This window comes from Ictidomys tridecemlineatus, chromosome 1 (assembly GCF_052094955.1).
Source record: "Ictidomys tridecemlineatus isolate mIctTri1 chromosome 1, mIctTri1.hap1, whole genome shotgun sequence".
NCBI classification, from domain to species: domain Eukaryota; kingdom Metazoa; phylum Chordata; class Mammalia; order Rodentia; family Sciuridae; genus Ictidomys; species Ictidomys tridecemlineatus.
The window spans coordinates 262064967-262082232 of record NC_135477.1 but is presented as its reverse complement, the minus strand read 5'-3'; the positions used below and the strand labels follow the sequence as shown (position 1 = coordinate 262082232).

The following is a 17266-nucleotide window of genomic DNA, read 5'->3' as shown; positions in this document are numbered from 1 at the left end:
TGCAAAGGTGTCAAGAAAAGACTTATTCCCCAGTCCGTGAGGGATTACAGAGAACCCCGAAGGAGGGTAATTCTGGGTGAAGGGCACAAACTGCCCTTGACTTCCCTGAGTGCCTTGCACCCAGGCAGAAGTTCAGGTAGACGATGTGTTGGGGGCAAGTGGGTGGCCTCCTGTGCTCCTGCCACCGGGCAGCAGAGCTGGTCCTCTGTTCCCAGGCTCTCGGCCGCCCTGGGGAGGGGAGAGGAGCACGCCTGGACACACGGCACCATGCTGCGGCAGGGGAGCTTGGAGGGCACTGGGAACAGGTGCAGAAGCCTGCGCAGCTCCCGGCCTGGCCAGCGTGACCGTGGGCAGTGTGGCAGGACGTGAGCACGTTTCTCCTTTGTGCGGTCTGATCACAGGGCAGTGTAGAGGAAAATGGGCTGCGAGGAGGACCTCCCTCCTGCCCCGCCCGCCTGCTAGGGGGCAGGCCTTCACCCTGAACTGGCCTGCTTTTCAAAACTGAAATGATAACAGATTCATAGTCTGTGGGTTTCCTACTGCTGAGGTGGCATGTCACCACAAAATGCTTTAAGACGCGGGCCACGCACCTATTCCAACCCTGGAAGTCCGAGGCTGAAGTCGGCCCTCCTGGGTTCACATTGAGGGTGCGGGCGCTGGTCCCTGGGAGGCTCCAGGGAGAATCCCTTCCGGCCTTTGCCAGAATGTGCTGGGGGCGCCATTCCTGGACTTCCCTCTGCGGCAGGTCAGTAGTGTCTTCCAGACTCTGCCACCTCTGTGTCCACTACCACCTGGCCTTCTTACCCTCTGTCCTCTGCCCACTGTGCAGGACTTACCCAGATAACCCAGGATGACCTCTGTACCCCAAAACCCTCAGTATAGTCCCCTCTGCAAGCTCCCTGGTACCGGGTCTGGTGGCAGTCACAGGGTTAGCGATGAGGACATGGGAATTTGGGGGCATGGCAGAGACAGTCTCTCAGAAGGAGAAGGCTCTTCCTTCTGCCTTGAAGCCTGCCCTCACAGTGAGATCTGTACCCAGTGGAGCCTGCACAGGTGCGTGCACAGTCACCCGTGTAGTTCCTCTAAGGGAATCTGCCCGTCACCCTCCCGCCTGCCTCCAGCCAAACCCCTCGAGGCCACTCCCCGCCTTGTCGCCTTGTGTTGAGTCTTATCTTGGTAAGGTGACATAAGGGAGCCATTCCACTGTGGCCTTTTGAGCCTGGCGTGGCCCACCCTGGATGCCTTGAGACCCCCCATGGGCGGTGTTCATAAGCAGGTCATGGCCTTGTCCTGCTGATGGCCCAGTGGGGACTGACCAGTTTGTCAAGGACATAAATAAGACTGCTCTAGACACCAGGGGCAGGGTCTCGCACATTACTGAGCAGGATCACATGCATTTCCGTGGCCCTGGGATGAATGAAGCCCAGGCTTGGCTTCTGGATTGAGAAGTGTGTTCCCGGGAAGCTGCCCTTGGCTTGGCAGAGGGCTGCAGCCTCCCGCTTGCCATCCGCGTGAACGAGCGTCCTGTGTTTCCACCTGCCCTTGGCGGGGGCCACTGTTCTCACCCTGGCCCCTCTGACAGGGGAGCAGGCCAGCTGTGGTGCCTGAGAAGGGCAGGCTTCCAGGAGCCGCACAGGGGACCCTGGGTCAGAGTCAGAAGTGCCTGGCAGGGCAGAGCCTGTCCCTTCGTCCTGTGTGGGAGCCACAACAGAGGAAGGGTACGTGCCTCCCGGGGAAACTTCCCATCCCTCCTGTACACCTGGGCAGTTCCCCCAGGCACAGGCCAGGGTTAGGAGGAGGTCCTGGGGGGTCAAGGTGGAGCCAGAGCTGTGAGGGGAGACCCCAACTCAGTGGTATCCCAGGGACCACTAGAAGCAGAAGCCAGCAACTCCCTGGGGGAAAGAAGTGGCAACATGGAAGTGTCCCCCAGTGTGGCCACCCAGGTGGGAAGCAGCGTCTGTTCCTAGGCCCTGAGAACCTCGAGGGCCACCTGCCAGGAGAGCTTGGGACCTCTGTCCCCAACTCTCCAGAAGACTGCCTGGCACGGCTTGGTGGCTTCCCAGAAAGCCAGGTTGTCTGTTCTCTTAGCAGCTGGGCCTTTAATCTGCCCTGCTTTGTGGCCTTCCACCTTAATCCCTCCTGACGCCACTTCCATCTCTCTGTTTGCTTTCTCTTGCACCTTAAACCACCCCGTGAAAACCAATAAGAAGTACTTATGGAAAAATCCCTCTGAAGGTGGTTGTTTAATCCCTGGGCCTGGGCAAACATGGCTCAGCTCCTGTTTTACATCTTTGGATTCATGGCACCCTTGGACGTTGTTTGATGAAATTTAAGAAAACAGTAAGATTAAAGCATCCTCCCGGATGTGGAAAGGTTGCATTTGCTTATGAAATTAAGCCTCTTAATCGCCCCTCTGTGAACGTGGTGCCGCCTGCCACCCAGAAGCTCCCGAACAAGGCACAGAGCCCTCCAGGGCACGAGGCGTCTGGAGGAAGAGGGTCTTCTTGGTGGCCACCAGTGGACCCCGGGGGTGCCGGTTCTGACTGGGAACAGCAGGAAGCAGGAGGGGAGGCAGCTGACCACAGAGCTGTTGGCCTCTGGTCTGCCTGAGAAGAGTCCCCAGCAAGTGCTTGGCTTCTGTCTTTTTAAGGAAGGCACCTGCCTTCCCTAAAGACTTCCTAAAGTCAGCTGGGCCCCTGCTCAGGATGAGCGGTCCCAGCCACGCTCCAGGGGTCCCATGCCTCGCTTGGCCACGGTCATCTCCTGCTGGGCTTTTTGCAGTAGGTGTTAACTCCAATTCTTATGAGCCCCGTTTTCCAGGAAGCATCTATTGAAAAGTTGTCAAGAACTCTTCACATCCTACTTAAGACCTGCGGGGCCCTTCACTGCCCCTAAAACAACATCCAGACATTTTCTCTGGCTTTCCAGGCCTCTTGTTCTGGAGCTGCATCACGCCCCCAGCCCTCAGCCGCCCAGCTGGCCTTGAATCTGAGATCCTCCTGCCTCAGCCTCCCCCAGTCAGCTTGCCGGCCTGTGCCACGCCCAGCCAAGCCTTGGATTCTGCTGGAGGCTGCAGGCTGACGGTCTTCCTGCTGATGCTGCGTTAGCCTTCTTCAGCTTACCACCCAACTGTCATACGTTTGGATATTCAGGGCTTTCACCTCAGTTGAAAGTACCTTCTAATACCCTTCTGATTTCTTCATGGACCCATGATTTCAAAGAATGACATTTAAATGTAAATTGTTTGGTGGCCCATGACACTACTTTGCGGCTGGGGGTGGCAGGTCTGTCCCCTCACCAGGCCAGCAGGGTGAAGCACTCTTCAGGCCTCTCTGCCTCGCAGACGCTCTGCGTGCCCCTCCTGAGCTTGTGCACCGACTGCTGCCCCTGTGCCCTGTCAGGTCTTGCTTGCCGTGGACTGGACCTCCTCTCTGCGCACAAAACAGGAGGACCGTCCCAGCTCCTGTTAGAGCCGATTCTTTTACACCTGTGAAAAGACTCCGTCTACTCACTGGGAATGTTCTCTCTCCCCAATCTATTTTCCTGATATTAAGATAGTCACCCCGCTTTCTTGAGTTGTTGACATTGTGTATCACTTTTCCACTTTCTATTTTTCACATATTATGTCTTTGTACTTAAAATGGCTTTCGTAGCTGGGCACGTGAGTACATCACAGTGCCCTGGGGGCTGAGGCAGGAGGATCACAGGTTTGAGGCCAGCCTCACTAACTTAGTGAAGGTCAAAGTAAAAAGAGCTGGGGGTGTATGTAACTCAGTGGTAGAGTGCCCCTGGGTCCAACCCCCGTGAGAAAGATAAATAAATAAATAAAATAAAATGGGTTTCTCGTGGGCAGCATGTTTGGTCCTTCTTGCTCACTAGGTCTGCAGCCCTGCCTAGGCCACTGGCATTGAATGTGGTCATTGGTGCGGTCGGCCTGGTCTCCATGGTGCTGCTGGTTTTCTGCTTGTTTGGGGTTTCTCCTTTGATCTCTCTCTGCCTTCCCTTGGGTTGGGTATTTTTTAAAAGAATTTATTGGTGCATAATACTGTACATAATTATCGGAGACCAGCTCCAACAGGGGGTCTCAGGAGACGAACGGATGGTGAGGAGTTGGCGAAAGACGGGGTGGAGAAACAACACAGACACCAAAGTGAAGGTGCTGATCCCAATCTTTACTTGTGAAGTTGATCATATATACTTTTCATTTTGGCAGGCTTACAGTACTTTGTGGTTACAAAACAGGAATCATTATTCAAACAAAACAAAATATTATGTAGCTACAATTAGAATAGAAGAATGTATCCTGGTTTATGCATAAGCAAGCATTTGTACTTTCAGTTCACGTTTTGCTTTGAGCAGTTTCTGCTTAGTTAACTTTTAATAATAGTTACAAATGTCCCAAACTATTGGCCTATACCTTGACTATTCTTTCTTGACTTACTGACTGGAACCGGTGCCATGGTTATGGCAAGTAGTTGACTTGTTATTAATTTTAATCAAACAGGAGTAAGAGCACAAACCATTGTGCACAGGAACAAGAACAAGTTGCCCAGTACTAAGCACTAATCTATCTTCTTAACATTAATTTTCCTTCTCTAGATTTTAATTTAATTTCTCAAAAACTTCCTTGACAGGAATACAGGGAGTTTTTCTTTAGACATTAACAATTTACACTCCACAGCTGAATCATTGCATTTAGAGCAAACAGATCTATGCTTTAGAAGTAGTTGCATTAATTGGGAAAGTCATGATTTTTCCTTCATACTTAATGGTCATATGAGGAATCAAAACTATACTTATTAAAGGAATACAAAAACAAACCAGCCCATTCCCAGAAACATACTGCGCTCCTCCAGAGGATGGACACCTTGCGCCATCCACCTCAGTAGGGCCTTGCCATTGCCTGAGTCAGGGGAGGGGCGCAGCACATAATAGTGACACTCTTTGTGACATCTGTACGTGATCAATTTAACTCCCTCTCTCGTCCTCCCTGTCCTCTACTCCACGGGCCGCCCTCCCATTGTCACAAGTGGTCTCTTTCCCACGGTGACCTCTGCATATGAGAGCGACCATACCAACCCCGGACTTCTGCACTTTCTGAGTCAGGACTGTTTGTTTAACCTGGTGCGCTCCAGTCCATTCATTTTCCTGCACACGACGTGATTTTGTTCGTTATGCCTCCATGAACTCCACTGTGTCTGTGTACCCACTTTCCTTATCCACACCCACTGACAGACGCCTGGCTGGCCCCGCAGTGGGCTGCTGTGCATCCTGCTGCTGCACACATGGGTGTGCACACAAAGTCTGCACAAGGACTTTGATTCTTCAGGGTAAATACAAAGAGTCGTATACCTGGGTCATAGGGGGCTCTAGTCTTTTTTTCAAGGAACCTCCATATTGACTTCCACAGTAGTTGTACTAATTTACGATCCCACCAGGAGTGTGAAAGAGTTACTCCCCACCACGTCCTCTCCAGCCGTAACGTGACCTGTGTTCTTGATGGCTGTTGTTCTAGCTGGAATGAGATGAAACCTCGGTGTAGTTTTGATCTGCATTTCCCTGATTGCTAAAGATGTTCAGCACATATAAATAAAAATAAGAATAGTATGAGTATATTTATATTTGATGGCCAATTGTACTTCTTTGGAGAAATGTCTGCTTAGTTCATTTGCCCATTTATGGATGGGATTATTTGGGCTTTTTTTTGGTGTTCAGTTTTTAAAGTACTTTATATACTCTGGACCTTAGTCTTCTGTCAGAAGAGGAGTTGGGAAAGGTCTTCTCCCATTCTGTAGGCTCTCTCTCTGCACTGTTGTTTCCTTTGCTGTACAAAAGCCTTTTAATTTGGTGCCACCCCACTATTAATTCTTGGTGTCATTTCCTGAGTTGTAAGGGCTGAGGAAGTCTGATGTGGGGGAGTGCTGACCACAGGGTTTCTTCTAGGAGTTACACAGTCTCTGGTCTGGTTCCCAGGTCTTTGATCTGTTTGGGGCGGATTCTCATGCAGCGTGAGAGCTACAGATCTGCTCTCAGCCCTCTGCGTAGGGACGACCAGTTTTCCCAGCACCACGTGTTAAAGGCCTTTTCCCCTCTAATGTGTGTTTTTGGATCTCAGGCCGGGACCAGATGGCTGTGTCTGTGCCTTCCGTCCTCCTCCACTGGTCTTCTCGTCTGTTTTCATGCCAATGCCATTCATTCTTTTTTTTTGGGGGGGGGGTGTTGAACTCAGGGGCACTGGCCTCTGAGCCACATCCCCACCCCTATTTTTTGTGTTTTATTTGGAGACAGGGTCTCACTGCGTAGCACCTCACTGTTGCCGAGGCTGGCTTTGAACTTCAGCCCTCCTGTCTCAGCCTCCCTGGCTGCTGGGATGACGGTCAGCCACCACACCTGCCCACTCGCTCCTGTTGCTGTAGCTCTGTATTATAATGTGAAGTCAGGCATTGGGACGCCACCGCTGGCTATTTTTGCTCAGATTTACTTTGACTGTTCTGGGTCTTTCATACTCCCATGTGAATTTAAGGGCTATTGGGATTTTGATGGGGAATCACATTGATTCCATAGGTTACTTTTGATAATATGGTTATTTTAACAATATTGTCTGTGACTACCCAAGAACATGGGAGATCTTTTCATCTTCTAAATGTCTTCTTTTATTTATTTTTTCAGTTTTCTTTCTTCCTGGGTCAGATTTATTCCTAGGTGGGGGTTTTGGAGGTTATTGGAGTGTTTTTCCTTATTTCTTTCAGTGGATTCATTAAAAAGCTACTGATTTTTGAATGTGTGTCAATTTTCTTTTTTTAAAAAAATTTTTAGAAGCTGATGAACCCTTTTTATTCATTTATTTATACATGGTGCTGAGAAACAAACCCAGTGCCTCACACATGCTAGGCAAGTGCTGTACCACTGAGCCACAACCCAGCCCCATGTGCATTGATTTACTTTATCCTACTTTTCTGAATTTGTTATTAGCTCTAGACATCTTGTGGTGGAACTTTTGGATCTTTTAAGTATAGGATTGCTGAGGGCCATTACCAAGTAGGAATGACGCATCGAAATTTCCTTGCCAAGCGTACCCCATGCTGCTTAGAGGACATTCGATGGGACATTGCATGCATGCTTTAATAAGGTGACCTTGCTCAAGGACCAAGGCGGATCCGGGTTTAGAGCTGATCAGGTTTGAGGAAGTAACCGGCTCCTTGAGTTTAAGGTGTTGCCAGTTTAAGATAATGGGTTTTAGGGAAGTTGGAAGTTGAAGATTATTGCTGGGATTAGGGTGTTCCTGCTGCTTGTTCCCGTTGAGTTCTCCTGAGATTAAAATGGGATTTGGAGATAGCCTCGTGGAGTAGGTGAATTGTGCGGGAGACGGCAGAACGCGATTGTCCCTGGACCTGTGTGGAGGCGGTGTGAGAGCGGGAATAAAGAATTGCTGTTTGAACCTACGAAGCTGTGTGGTGGCTCGTGATTCTGGTGCCAAGCCGAGACATTGGCCTTGGCATAGGATCATACCATCTGCAAACGATGCTGGTCTGACTTCTTTTTCTATCTGAATCCCTTTATTTCCTCCTCTTGCCTAAATGCTGTGGCTATAGTTTCAAGCACTGCAATTAAATAGGAGTGGTGAGAGTGGACATCCTTGTCTTGTTCCTGATTTTAGTTTTTCCTCATTCAGAATGATGTTGGTTTTGGGTTCATCGTTTAGGACTTCTGTGATGTGGAAGTAAGTTTCATCTATCCCCAGTTTCTTTAGGTTTTTTTTTTTTAACATAAATAGGTGCTGAATTTTGTCAAAGTTTTTTTCTGCACCTATTGAGATGATCATATGGTTTTGTCCTGTTTCTTCTTAGGTGATGTATCATACTTATTGACTTGTGAATGTTGAACATCCTTGCATCCCTGGAGAGAAACCACCTTGATCATGATGAGTAATGTTCTGATGTGCTGTGGAATGTTATTTATTAACATTCTATCAAGCATTTTTAAATCCATGTTCTTCAGGGATATTGGCCTAGAGTGTTCTTTCCTGGCTGTGTCCGTATCCAGTCTTGGTATTAGGGTCAAACTGGCTTTATAGAATTGATTTTGAAGTAGTCTCTATTTCATGGAATGGCTTGAGGAACGCTGGAAAGAGTGCTGTACAACTCAGCTGAAAATCCATCTGGTCCTGGGATTTTCTTTGTTGAAGGCTTTTATATCTGTGTCAATCTCATTGTTTGTGGCTAGTCTGTTTAGGTCTTCTATTATCATCTTCGTTAAATATTGGTAGGTTGTATGTGCCTAGAAGTTTAGATTTTCTTAAAGATTTTTCAATTTATTGGAATACATTTTCAGAAAGTACCTGATGATGCTCTGGATTTCTATAATGTCTGTTGTGATATCTCCTTTTTTATCTCCAATTTTATTAATTTGGATCTTTTCTTTCTTTCTTTTCCTTACTTTGGCTAAAGTTTTATCAAATTTGTTTATCTCTTCCAAGAGACAATTTGTTATGCTGATCCTTTGTACTTTTTTTGTTTTAATTTGTTCTAATTAGTTATACATGACAGTTATACATGACACATTGAACACAAATGGTGTTATTTTGTACTTCTAAAAGTCTTATATTTTATTAATTTTGGGTCTGATCTTTTTTGTTAATGAAAATAAGCTTTATTATATCAAGTAATAAATACATACAAAGATGCAAACAGTTCTAGTCATTTTCTTCCAAATGTTTTGATCAACTTACAGTAAACACAAACTGAAATCTACATACAGTCTTAGTATAAAAAATTTCGGGATCCTTATTAGATTTGGTAGGTTGCTCCTTCTTCTGTATTTATAACTTGTGCACTCTTAAAATTGACTTCAAAGCACTAAGAGTCATGCAAATGCTTAAGCAAAAAAGAAGTGTCAGTAAGCAGAATCTACACTGTATGGCACATGGGACCAGCTAAGTGAAGCAGGTGGTCATTAAAACAAAGTCCTTGGGATCAAATGAGCTGATGAAAAGGTACAAATAACAATTTGGGAGACATAAAGTATTCAAAAGATTAAAGGGAGACACTGGTGTCTTGGAGCCAAACAACAGTTTGCTGTAAAATAACTTCACATGCATCTTAAAAAACAAAAACAAAAACAACCTGGGTTGTTCCTAACTACTTAAAATGCAAATCCTAATGAACTTCGAAATCTTTTCCCAATATTTTGAGACTGTGAACTTTGGGAGAAAAAAACTAAACTGTTACCATTTTGAAAATGAGTATTTCATCTGAACAGGGGAGATGAGCTGTAGAGAGCCAGGAACCCCCAAGCTGGTGGGGAGGCTAGGACCTGGCATTCCGTTTCAGCCAAGCACTCCCGAACCAGTCCTTGCGTGAATGATGCCTCGTTTTAGTCTCTCCATGGCGCTCTTGCTCCCTGCATAGGCAGGTCTTATCTCCTTCCCCAGCTCTTCGATGATGGCCAGCAGTTCCGCATACTTGCTCTAGGGCACCTGGCTATTCCCAGTTCCCTGGGTGTAGCCTAGGATGGTGGCCCATAGTCACTCAGCAGCTGGCGGTACTGGGAGGATGCTGCCATGCTGGTGGAAGGCGAGTGGACACTTCCAGCCTGACACCGCCGCAGTATATCACCCTACATCGGGCGCGCGGCGCAGGGGCGGCCTTGGGTCTGATCTTAATTATTTCCTTCCTTCTACAACTTTCTATAAGATTTTGGGGTGCATCATTAGGTTATTTGGATCTTTCTGAACTTTTTAATGTAGGCACTCATAGCTAAACTTCTTTTGGGAATCACCTTCATGGGTTTCCAGAGATTCTGGTATGTTGTACTTCTATTTTTGTTTGATTACAAAGATTTTAAAAATTCTTCCCTGATTCCTTTGATGACCCATTCATAGTTCCAAAGTGTAATGTACAATATCCTCTGTTTTATAGTTTTTCTTGATGTTGAGATGATCTGATAATGTGAAGGAATTATATCACCTCTTTTTTTGTATTTTCTAAAACTTGCTTTGTAGCCTATAATGTGCTCCATTTGGAGAAAGTTCCATGAGCATCTAAGAAGAAAGAATATTTAATTGTTGTTGGATGAAATGTTCCTTTGATATCTTTTAAGTCCATTTGATTTGTAGTATGTTTTAGGTCTGAAGTGTCTGCTCATTTTATGTCTGCATGATCACTACTGTTGAAAGAGGTGTGTCAAAATCACTCAGTATATTATATTGGGATGTAACTGAGCCTTGCTGTGGAATAGGGTTTGTGGCATGAGATCACATGTACTGACATTTGGGGCATAAACATTTACTATCATTATGTATTCTTTTGGGCATGTTTCCTTTACCAATGTGTTATGGGCCAGGCTGTATGGGCAGTGACCAAACAGACTCCGTTTTGCCCTGAGACTCCACGTCATATAAGAAATGCTTCTCCCATGGAAAGTCCACCTCTGTACCCATCAACTGTTGCTTAGCATAGCATGTTTGGCAACACAAAATCGCAGTTCTTACACAACATAAAAGTGCTTTTCTCTTTGGTTCCCATTTTTCTTGGACGATGTACCCTGTCAGAGATTGATTATCTAGACTTTAGTAACCATTCTTTAACCTATACTCAACTAGGGATGTGTTGGCCCACTTCCTTTTCCACTTATGATTTCAGATCTCATAACATTTGGTCATGGCAACAGCCACTTAGGCTTTAACATGGTTTTGGACTATAAAAGGTGTATTTGAACCCCGGGAGGGGGTCGAAGGGTGTAGACTTGCAGCCTGCCCTTTGGCCTGCCAGCCTGTGGATCCAGACCACCAACTGGTGAATAATGATCCGTCTCTGGCTTTAAGGTCCACCTGGTGATTTATTGCACTCTCGCCTTAACAAACATGTAGCTACCTTCTTTGTCTCTTGATCACTTTTGGCTTCAAATCTAATGTCTTGGATATGAGAATAGCTACTCTGCTTTCTGTCAGATCCCATTAGAACAGAATGACTTGTTCAATCCTTTCACTTTCAGTTTGAGGATGTCTTTGCTGGTGAGGTGTGTTTTTTACAGGAAATACAGTTTGGTCTTGTTTTTTAACCCAATCAATTAGCCTATGTCTTTTAATTCGTGAATTGAGAATATTTACCCTTAGTGTCATCATAGAGGGGTATTCATTAGCTCCTGCCATTGTGATTTATTGCTAACATTTGATCTCATCCTAATTCTTATTTGCTTAACTACTCTCCTAATGGGACTCGTTCTTTCTTGACCTCTGTTTTTATCTGCTTTAGGTATCTTCCACAGTGCTCTTAGTAATCAGGAATCCTTTTTTGAGGGGTGGGGGTGGGGGTACCAGGGATTGAACTCAGGGGCACTCAACCACTGAGCCACATCCCCAGCCCAATTTTGTATTTTTTTATTAGAGACAGGGTCTCACTGAGTTGCTTAGAGCAACTGTTGTTGAGGCCGGCTTTGAACTCTGGATCCTCCTGTCTCAGCCTCCCGTGCTGCTGGGGTTACAGGTGTGCACCACCATACCTGACTGAATCCTTTAATACTTTGCTTATTTTTGAAGGTTTTTATTTCTTATTTGATTTTGAAGGATAATCTTCATGGATATAGCAATAATTGACGATTATATTCTTTCAGGGCTCAAGTCTGCATCATTCCAGGGCTTCCTGAATTTTAGGTTTTCTGTTGAGAAATCAGTTGTTATTCTAATTGATTTACCTCTATGTGACCTGAAATTTCTCCAGAAGTTTTAAAATTCTATCTATATTCTGTATATTTGGTATTTTAGTTATAATATTAAGATGGATGGACGCTCAGGAAGAGAGAAAAAGAGGCCCTTACGGGGTGGGGCCCTGGGTCTGTGAGCAAGAGCAGCCATACTCGTCTCTTTATTTAGATGGACACAGTCTCCAGCCTGTTCCTGTAACAGACAGAACAAAACCACCATCAATGTAAACGCCAGCAGAGGGCTGGGGCTGGGGCTGACGGCGCGGCCTGGCATGTGTGAAGCCCTGGGTGCAATTCGCAGCACCACATGCACGTAAATAAAAGAGAGGTCAATCGACAACTAAACAAACATCAAAAATAAACAGATAAATGTCAGCAGATTCAAAGACTTTCACCACGTGCCTACAGCCGACTCGCTGCGGTTCTGCCTGACCAAGAAGAATCCTCTGGACCCCAAACAGCAAATGCCGGGGGTCCGACTGTCACTAAAGCGGCCTGAGAACAGGCACTCTTCTTCACAGGAAGGCCCCGCCTGCCAGCAGTGGGCGCACCAGGCGGCACCACTCTCTCTCTCCAAGAGGCTGGCGTGCCCTGCCCCCGGGTTTATGTACCTGGCATCGCTGCCCTTCAAGGAATCCTTCCCTGGGCCTTGTTTTCAACATGTCCTGAAACTTTTTCTTGGTACGAGCCAAGAACCTGCCCAGTTGAGGTCCCACTGCCCCTGGAAGCTACTTGTTGGGACCTGTGAGGGGACAGCAGGCTGTGGAAAGGTGCGTTTTAGGTGTGTCTCTTTGGGGTTCTAAATGTCCCTGGTCTCGGGATGCTCATTTATTTCCAAGATTTGGAATATTTTCTGCTGTTGTGTCACCGAACAGGTCATCAGTGCCAATGGCCTGTGTCTCTATTCTTTCCTCAATGCCAACGGATCTCAAATTTGGTCTCTTAGTGTTGTACGAATTCTTGCACATTCGGCTCCCAGTTTGTTATTTTCTATTTAGTCTGATACCCAAGGCTGTCACCGTGTCTTCACGTTCTGGGGTCTGACTTCTGCCTCACCTGATCTACTGGAGAGACTTCCAACTGAACATTTTATTTGACTTACTGAGTCTCATTTCTGAGGTTTCTGTGGGGCTCTTTTTCAGAACGCCTCCTTATTGAGGTGCTCTTTCACAGTCTGCATTTTCTGCCGCAGTCCATTTTTTACATCTTCCTTTAATTAATTAATCATGTCACAGTCAACTCTTTGGGTCTTGAGATTTCATCCACTCTGACATGGTGGATTCAGTTCCCGGGTGGTGGACTCTGGGAGGCAGCTACTGGCCTGTCTCCTTGTGTTTTCTGAGGTCCTATATTTTCACATCTGCATGATGGAGTCCTTTTGTTTTATGTGAGGGTCTTTCATTGAAGGTCGTCTTTGAGCCTGGAGCTGGGGTGTGTCAGCTTCAACACATCTGGTTAGCACCATCCAAGCGCGAACTCCCACCACTGTGCCGCTCTGAGAGGAGAGTGGCAGCGCACAGTGGTCCTGTAAGAGCAAAACAGAGGCACACCTCCTCAGAAGCCACCACTAACGCCTGCGGCCACTCGCCCCCCAACGGGAAGGCGGAGTACAGAATGGGCGGATAGACTAGGTGTTGGTATTAATCACATTATACTAAGTGGACTTGGGAGAAGGATGAAAATAAAAAGAGAAAAAGGAAAGTAAAAAGAGGCAAAAAGAAAGAAAAGAAAAAAAGAGAAAAACCTGGGAGGGAAGGGAGACAAAGCAGAGGGGAACACCCTGCAGAAAGGAGAGGTGTTGCTGGAGGGGCCTGCCCCCGACAGGCCCGTGGGATTGGAGAGACTGAAAGAAGAGACAGGAGGGACGCTTTCGACGACCCCAGGAGGTCAGGCACAGCGGCCATCACACCACGTCCCCAGGGTCTCAGCCACAGTGGCCATCACACCACGTCCCCGGGAGATCAGCCACAGTGGCCATCACACCACGTCCCCAGGAGATCAGCCACAGTGGTCATCACACCAGGTCCCCAGGAGCTCAGCCACAGTGGTCATCACACCACGTCCCCAGGAGCTAAGCCACAGTGACCATCACACCACGTCCCCAGGAGCTAAGCCACAGTGACCATCACACCACATCCCCAGGAGCTCAGCCACAGCAGCCATCACACCACGTCTCCAGGAGATCAGCCACAGTGGCCATCACACCACGTCCCCAGGAGCTCAGCCACAGTGACCATCACACCACGTCCCCAGGATCTCAGCCACAGTGGCCATCACACCACGTCTCCAGGAGATCAGCCACAGTGGCCATCACACCACGTCCCCAGGATCTCAGCCACAGTGGTCATCACACCACGTCTCCTGGAGATCAGCCACAGTGAGCATCACACCACGTCCCCAGGAGCTCAGGCACAGCGGCCATCACACCATGTCCCCAGGATCTGAGCCACAGTGAGCATCACACCACGTCCCCAGGAGCTCAGCCACAGTGGTCATCACACCACGTCCCCAGGAGCTCAACCACAGTGGCCATCACACCACGTCCCCAGGAGATCAGCCACAGTGGTCATCACACCACGTCTCCAGGAGATCAGCCACAGTGGTCATCACACCACGTCTCCAGGAGCTCAGCCACAGTGGTCATCACACCACGTCCCCAGGAGATCAGCCACAGTGGTCATCACACCACGTCTCCAGGAGATCAGCCACAGTGGTCATCACACCACGTCCCCAGGAGCTAAGCCACAGTGACCATCACACCACGTCCCCAGGAGCTCAGCCACAGCGGCCATCACACCATGTCCCCAGGATCTGAGCCACAGTGGTCATCACACCACGTCCCCAGGAGATCAGCCACAGTGGTCATCACACCACGTCCCCAGGAGCTCAGCCACAGTGGCCATCACACCACGTCCCCAGGAGATCAGCCACAGGGTCATCATACCACGTCCCCAGAAGATCAGCCACAGTGGCCATCACACCACGTCCCCAGGAGATCAGCCACAGTGGTCATCACACCACGTCCCCAGGAGATCAGCCACAGTGGCCATCACACCACGTCCCCAGGAGATCAGCCACAGTGGTCATCACACCACGTCCCCAGGAGATCAGCCACAGTGACCATCACACCACGTCCCCAGGAGCTCAGCCACAGTGGTCATCACACCACGTCTCCAGGAGATCAGCCACAGTGGCCATCACACCACATCCCCAGGAGCTCAGCCACAGTGGTCATCACACCATGTCCCCAGGAGCTCAGCCACAGTGGTCATCACACCAGGTCCCCAGGAGCTCAGCCACAGTGGTCATCACACCAGGTCCCCAGGAGCTCAGCCACAGTGGTCATCACACCAGGTCCTCAGGAGCTCAGCCACAGTGGCCATCACACCACGTCTCCAGGAGATCAGCCACAGTGGTCATCACACCACGTCTCCAGGAGATCAGCCACAGTGGTCATCACACCACGTCCCCAGGATCTCAGCCACAGTGACCATCACACCACGTCCCCAGGAGATCAGCCACAGTGGTCATCACACCACGTCCCCAGGAGATCAGCCACAGTGGCCATCACACCACGTCCCCAGGAGCTCAGCCACAGCGGCCATCACACCACGTCTCCAGGAGATCAGCAACAGCGGCCATCACACCACGTCCCCAGGAGCTCAGCCACAGTGACCATCACACCACGTCCCCAGGATCTCAGCCACAGTGGCCATCACACCACGTCTCCAGGAGATCAGCCACAGTGGCCATCACACCACGTCCCCAGGATCTCAGCCACAGTGGCCATCACACCACGTCCCCTGGAGATCAGCCACAGTGAGCATCACACCACGTCCCCAGGAGATCAGCCACAGTGGCCATCACACCACGTCCCCAGGAGTTCAGCCACAGTGGTCATCACACCACGTCCCCAGGAGATCAGCCACAATGGCCATCACACCACGTCTCCTGGAGATCAGCCACAGTGGCCATCACACCACGTCTCCAGGAGCTCAGCCACAGTGGTCATCACACCACGTCCCCAGGAGCTCAGCAACAGTGGTCATCACACCACGTCCCCAGGAGATCAGCCACAGTGGCCATCACACCACGTCTCCAGGAGCTCAGCCACAGTGGTCATCACACCACGTCCCCAGGAGATCAGCCACAGTGGCCATCACACCACGTCTCCAGGAGCTCAGCAACAGTGGTCATCACACCACGTCCCCAGGAGATCAGCCACAGTGGCCATCACACCACGTCTCCAGGAGCTCAGCAACAGTGGTCATCACACCACGTCCCCAGGAGATCAGCCACAGTGGCCATCACACCACGTCCCCAGGAGCTCAGCAACAGTGGTCATCACACCACGTCCCCAGGAGCTCAGCAACAGTGGCCATCACACCACGTCTCCTGGAGATCAGCCACAGTGGCCATCACACCACGTCCTGAGGAGATCAGCCACAGTGGCCATCACACCACGTCCCCAGGAGCTAAGCCACAGTGACCATCACACCACATCCCCAGGAGCTCAGCCACAGCAGCCATCACACCACGTCTCCAGGAGATCAGCCACAGTGGCCATCACACCACGTCCCCAGGAGCTCAGCCACAGTGACCATCACACCACGTCCCCAGGATCTCAGCCACAGTGGCCATCACACCACGTCTCCAGGAGATCAGCCACAGTGGCCATCACACCACGTCCCCAGGATCTCAGCCACAGTGGTCATCACACCACGTCTCCTGGAGATCAGCCACAGTGAGCATCACACCACGTCCCCAGGAGCTCAGGCACAGCGGCCATCACACCATGTCCCCAGGATCTGAGCCACAGTGAGCATCACACCACGTCCCCAGGAGCTCAGCCACAGTGGTCATCACACCACGTCCCCAGGAGCTCAACCACAGTGACCATCACACCACGTCCCCAGGAGATCAGCCACAGTGGTCATCACACCACGTCTCCAGGAGATCAGCCACAGTGGTCATCACACCACGTCTCCAGGAGCTCAGCCACAGTGGTCATCACACCACGTCCCCAGGAGATCAGCCACAGTGGTCATCACACCACGTCTCCAGGAGATCAGCCACAGTGGTCATCACACCACGTCCCCAGGAGCTAAGCCACAGTGACCATCACACCACGTCCCCAGGAGCTCAGCCACAGCGGCCATCACACCATGTCCCCAGGATCTGAGCCACAGTGGTCATCACACCACGTCCCCAGGAGATCAGCCACAGTGGTCATCACACCACGTCCCCAGGAGCTCAGCCACAGTGGCCATCACACCACGTCCCCAGGAGATCAGCCACAGGGTCATCATACCACGTCCCCAGAAGATCAGCCACAGTGGCCATCACACCACGTCCCCAGGAGATCAGCCACAGTGGTCATCACACCACGTCCCCAGGAGATCAGCCACAGAGGCCATCACACCACGTCCCCAGGAGATCAGCCACAGTGGTCATCACACCACGTCCCCAGGAGATCAGCCACAGTGACCATCACACCACGTCCCCAGGAGCTCAGCCACAGTGGTCATCACACCACGTCTCCAGGAGATCAGCCACAGTGGCCATC

The 17266-nt window shown here is 49.6% G+C and overlaps 1 pseudogene; it reads right to left on the bottom strand.

The window, feature by feature from the left end:
- Positions 1 to 9246: 9246 nt before the first annotated feature.
- LOC101959883 (cyclin-dependent kinase 2-associated protein 1 pseudogene) lies at positions 9247 to 9613 on the bottom strand (annotated as a pseudogene).
- Between the last annotated feature and the right edge of the window lie 7653 nt (positions 9614 to 17266).